The sequence below is a fragment of the Chamaea fasciata genome, unplaced genomic scaffold (genome assembly GCF_029207755.1).
Source record: "Chamaea fasciata isolate MVZ Bird 193981 ecotype frontalis unplaced genomic scaffold, bChaFas1.0.hap1 SCAF_92, whole genome shotgun sequence".
NCBI lineage: Eukaryota > Metazoa > Chordata > Aves > Passeriformes > Sylviidae > Chamaea > Chamaea fasciata.
Window position 1 is genome coordinate 56,011 of NW_027094177.1, and position 5,408 is coordinate 61,418.

Genomic DNA, 5,408 nt, shown 5'->3' on the forward strand with positions numbered 1-5,408 from the left:
AGAAATCCTGTTCCGTTCGGGATTGTAGGTGGCTGAGGCCAGGTTCCCGGAAGAGGGAGTTGGGCACAAAGGATGGCCTGTTTCCAGGGGTAAGTAAAGTCAGCTGCCCAGGTGCCTGATGTAAGTTTATAGCAGGCCTTTGGCCCGCTAAGGGAAGGTAGTCTTCCAGTTTGTGGCAGCTTGCATCTGGAAGAAATCCTGTTCCGTTTAGGATCGTAGGTGGCCGAGGCCTGGTGCCCGGCTGAGGGAGTTGGGAACAAAGGATGGCCTGTTTCCAGGGGTAAGTAAAGTCATGTACCCAGGTGCCTGATGTCAGTTTGTAGGAGGCCTTTGGCCCTCCAAGGGAAGCAAGTCTTCCAGTTTGTGGCAGCTTGGATCTGGAAGAAATCCTGTTCCGTTCGGGATTGTAGGTGGCCGAGACTACGTGCCCGGCAGAGGGAGTTGGGCACAAATGATGGCCTGTTTCCAGGGGTAAGTAAAGTCAGCTGCCCAGGTGCCTGATGTCAGTTTGTTACAGGCCTATGGCCCCCCAAGTGATGCTAGTCTTCCTGTTCAAGGCAGCTTGCATCTTGAAAAAATCCTGTTCCGTTCAAGATTGTAGGTGGCTGAAGCCAGGTGCCCGGCAGAGGGAGTTGGGAACAAAGGATGGCCTGTTTTTAGGGGTAAGTAAAGTCAGCTGCCCAGGTGCCTGATGTCAGTTTGTAGGAGGCCTTTGGCCCTCCATGGGAAGCCAGGCTTCCTGCTTGAGGCAGCTTGCATCTGGAAGAAATCCTGTTCCGTTCGGGATTGTAGGTGCACGGAGCCGGGTTCCCGGCAGCGGGCGTTGGGCACAAAGGATGGCCTGTTTCCAGGGGTAAGTAAAGTCAGCTGCCCAGGTGCCTGATGTCAGTTTGTAGGAGGCCTTTGGCCCTCCATGAGAAGCCAGGCTTCCAGCTTGTGGCAGCTTGCATCTGGAAGAAATCCTGTTCCGTTTGGGATTGTAGGTGGCCGAGGCCTGGTGCCCGGCAGAGGGAGTTGGGCACAAAGGATGGCCTGTTTCCAGGGGTAAGTAAAGTCAGCTGCCCAGGTGCCTGATGTCAGTTTGCAGGTGGCAATTGTTCCTCCATGGGAAGCCAGGCTTCCTGCTTGTGGCAGCTTGCATCTGGAAGAAATCCTGTTCCGTTCGGGATTGTAGGTGGCTGGAGCCAGGTGCCCTGCTGAGGGAGTTCGGTACAAAGGATGGCCTGTTTCCAGAGGTAAGTAAAGTCAGCTGCCCAGGTGCCTGATGTCAGTTTGTAGGAGGCCTTTGGCCCTCCATGGGAAGCCAGGCTTCCTGCTTGTGGCAGCTTGCATATGAAAGAAATGCTGTTCCGTTCGGGATTGTAGGTGACCGGAGCCAGGTGCCCTGCTGAGGGAGTTGGGAAAAAAGGATGGCCTGTTTCCAGGGTAAGTAAAGTCAGCTGCCCAGGTGCCTGGTGTCAGTTTGTAAGAGGCCTTTGGAACTCCAAGGGAAGCAAGTCTTCCAGTTTGTGGCAGCTTGCATCTGGAAGAAATCCTGTTCCGTTCGGGATTGTAGGTGGCCGAGGCCAGGTGCCCGGCAGAGGGAGTTGGGCACAAAGGATGGCCTGTTTCCAGGGGTAAGTAAAGTCAGCTGCCCAGGTGCCTGATGTCAGTTTGTAAGAGGCCTTTGGCCCTCCAAGGGAAGGTAGTCTTCCAGTTTGTGGCAGCTTGCATCTGGAAGAAATCCTGTTCCGTTTAGGATCGTAGGTGGCCGAGGCCTGGTGCCCGGCTGAGGGAGGTGGGCACAAAGGATGGCCTGTTTCCAGAGGTAAATAAAGTCATGTACCCAGGTGCCTGATGTCAGTTTTTAGGAGGCCTTTGGCCCTCCAAGGGAAGCAAGTCTTCCAGTTTGTGGCAGCTTGGATCTGGAAGAAATCCTGTTCCGTTCGGGATTTTAGGTGGCCGAGACTACGTGCCCGGCAGAGGGAGTTGGGCACAAATGATGGCCTGTTTCCAGGGGTAAGTAAAGTCAGCTGCCCAGGTGCCTGATGTCAGTTTGTTACAGGCCTATGGCCCCCCAAGTGATGCTAGTCTTCCTGTTCAAGGTAGCATCCATCTTGAAAAAATCCTGTTCCGTTCAAGATTGTAGGTGGCTGAAGCCAGGTGCCCGGCAGAGGGAGTTGGGCACAATGGATGGCCTGTTTTTAGGGGTAAGTAAAGTCAGCTGCCCAGGTGCCTGATGTCAGTTTGTAGGAGGCCTTTGGCCCTCCAAGGGAAGCAAGTCTTCCAGTTTTTGGCAGCTTGCATCTGGAAGAAATCCTGTTCCGTTAGGGATTGTAGGTGGCCGAGGCCAGGTGCCCGGCAGAGGGAGTTGGGCACAAATGATGGCCTGTTTCCCAGGGGTAAGTAAAGTCAGCTGCCCAGGTGCCTGATGTCAGTTTGTAGCAGGCCTATGGCCCCCCAAGTGATGGTAGTCTTCCTGTTCAAGGCAGCTTGCATCTTGAAAAAATCCTGTTCCGTTCAAGATTGTAGGTGGCTGAAGCCGGATGCCCGGCTGAGGGAGTTGGGAACAAAGGATGGCCTGTTTTTAGGGGTAAGTAAAGTCAGCTGCCCAGGTGCCTGATGTCATTTTTAGGAGGCCTTTGGCCCTCCATGGGAAGCCAGGCTTCCTGCTTGTGGCAGCTTGCATCTGGCAGAAATCCTGTTCCGTTCAGGATTGTAGGTGGCTGAGGCCTGGTTCCCGGCAGAGGAAGTTGGGCACAAAGGATGGCCTGTTTCCAGGGGGAAGTAAAGTCAGCTGCCCAGGTGCCTGATGTCAGTTTGTAGGAGGCCTTTGGCCCTCTAAGGGAAGCTAGTCTTCCAGTTTGTGGCAGCTTGCATCTGGAAGAAATGCTGTTCCGTTCGGGATTGTAGGTGGCCAAGGCCAGGTGCCCGGCAGAGGGAGTTGGGCACAAATGATGGCCTGTTTCCAGGGGTAAGTAAAGTCAGCTGCCCAGGTGCCTGATATCAGTTTGTAGGAGGCCTTTGGCCCTCCAAGGGAAGCTAGTCTTCCAGTTCGTGGCAGCATGCATCTGGAAGAAGTCCTGTTCCGTTCGGGATTGTAGGTGGCCGAGGCCAGGTGCCCGGCAGAGGGAGTTGGGTACAAAGGATGGCCTGTTTCCAGGGGTAAGTAAAGTCAGCTGCCCAGGTGCCTGATGTCACTTTGTAGGAGGCCTTTGGCCCTCCATGGGAAGCCAGGCTTCCTGCTTGTGGCAGCTTGCATCTGGCAGAAATCCTGTTCCGTTCGGGATTGTAGGTGGCTGAGGCCTGGTTCCCGGAAGAGGGAGTTGGGCACAAAGGATGGCCTGTTTCCAGGGGTAAGTAAAGTCAGCTGCCCAGGTGCCTGATGTAAGTTTATAGCAGGCCTTTGGCCCGCTAAGGGAAGGTAGTCTTCCAGTTTTTGGCAGCTTGCATCTGGAAGAAATCCTGTTCCGTTTAGGATCGTAGGTGGCCGAAGCCTGGTGCCCGGCTGAGGGAGTTGGGAACAAAGGATGGCCTGTTTCCGGGGGTAAGTAAAGTCATGTACCCAGGTGCCTGATGTCAGTTTGTAGGAGGCCTTTGGCCCTCCAAGGGAAGCAAGTCTTCCAGTTTGTGGCAGCTTGGATCTGGAAGAAATCCTGTTCCGTTCGGGATTGTAGGCGGCCGAGACTACGTGCCCGGCAGAGGGAGTTGGGCACAAATGATGGCCTGTTTCCAGGGGTAAGTAAAGTCAGCTGCCCAGGTGCCTGATGTCAGTTTGTTACAGGCCTATGGCCCCCCAAGTGATGCTAGTCTTCCTGTTCAAGGCAGCTTGCATCTTGAAAAAATCCTGTTCCGTTCAAGATTGTGGGTGTCTGAAGCCAGGTGCCCGGCAGAGGGAGTTGGGAACAAAGGATGGCCTGTTTTTAGGGGTAAGTAAAGTCAGCTGCCCAGGTGCCTGATGTCAGTTTGTAGGAGGCCTTTGGCCCTCCATGGGAAGCCAGGCTTCCTGCTTGAGGCAGCTTGCATCTGGAAGAAATCCTGTTCCGTTCGGGATTGTAGGTGCACGGAGCCGGGTTCCCGGCAGCGGGCGTTGGGCACAAAGGATGGCCTGTTTCCAGGGGTAAGTAAAGTCAGCTGCCCAGGTGCCTGATGTCAGTTTGTAGGAGGCCTTTGGCCCTCCATGAGAAGCCAGGCTTCCAGCTTGTGGCAGCTTGCATCTGGAAGAAATCCTGTTCCGTTTGGGATTGTAGGTGGCCGAGGCCTGGTGCCCGGCAGAGGGAGTTGGGCACAAAGGATGGCCTGTTTCCAGGGGTAAGTAAAGTCAGCTGCCCAGGTGCCTGATGTCAGTTTGCAGGTGGCAATTGTTCCTCCATGGGAAGCCAGGCTTCCTGCTTGTGGCAGCTTGCATCTGGAAGAAATCCTGTTCCGTTCGGGATTGTAGGTGGCTGGAGCCAGGTGCCCTGCTGAGGGAGTTCGGTACAAAGGATGGCCTGTTTCCAGAGGTAAGTAAAGTCAGCTGCCCAGGTGCCTGATGTCAGTTTGTAGGAGGCCTTTGGCCCTCCATGGGAAGCCAGGCTTCCTGCTTGTGGCAGCTTGCATATGAAAGAAATGCTGTTCCGTTCGGGATTGTAGGTGACCGGAGCCAGGTGCCCTGCTGAGGGAGTTGGGAAAAAAGGATGGCCTGTTTCCAGGGTAAGTAAAGTCAGCTGCCCAGGTGCCTGGTGTCAGTTTGTAAGAGGCCTTTGGATCTCCAAGGGAAGCAAGTCTTCCAGTTTGTGGCAGCTTGCATCTGGAAGAAATCCTGTTCCGTTTAGGATCGTAGGTGGCCGAGGCCTGGTGCCCGGCTGAGGGAGTTGGGCACAAAGGATGGCCTGTTTCCAGAGGTAAATAAAGTCATGTACCCAGGTGCCTGATGTCAGTTTTTAGGAGGCCTTTGGCCTCCAAGGGAAGCAAGTCTTCCAGTTTGTGGCAGCTTGGATCTGGAAGAAATCCTGTTCCGTTCGGATTTTAGGTGGCCGAGACTACGTGCCCGGCAGAGGGAGTTGGGCACAAATGATGGCCTGTTTCCAGGGTAAGTAAAGTCAGCTGCCCAGGTGCCTGATGTCAGTTTGTTACAGGCCTATGGCCCCCCAAGTGATGCTAGTCTTCCTGTTCAAGGCAGCATCCATCTTGAAAAAATCCTGTTCCGTTCAAGATTGTAGGTGGCTGAAGCCAGGTGCCCGGCAGAGGGAGTTGGGAACAAAGGATGGCCTGTTTTAGGGGTAAGTAAAGTCAGCTGCCCAGGTGCCTGATGTCAGTTTGTAGGAGGCCTTTGGCCCTCCATGGGAAGCCAGGCTTCCTGCTTGTGGCAGCTTGCATCTGGAAGAAATCCTGTTCCGTTCGGGATTGTAGGTGCACGGAGCCGGTTCCCGGCAGCGGGTCGTTGGGAA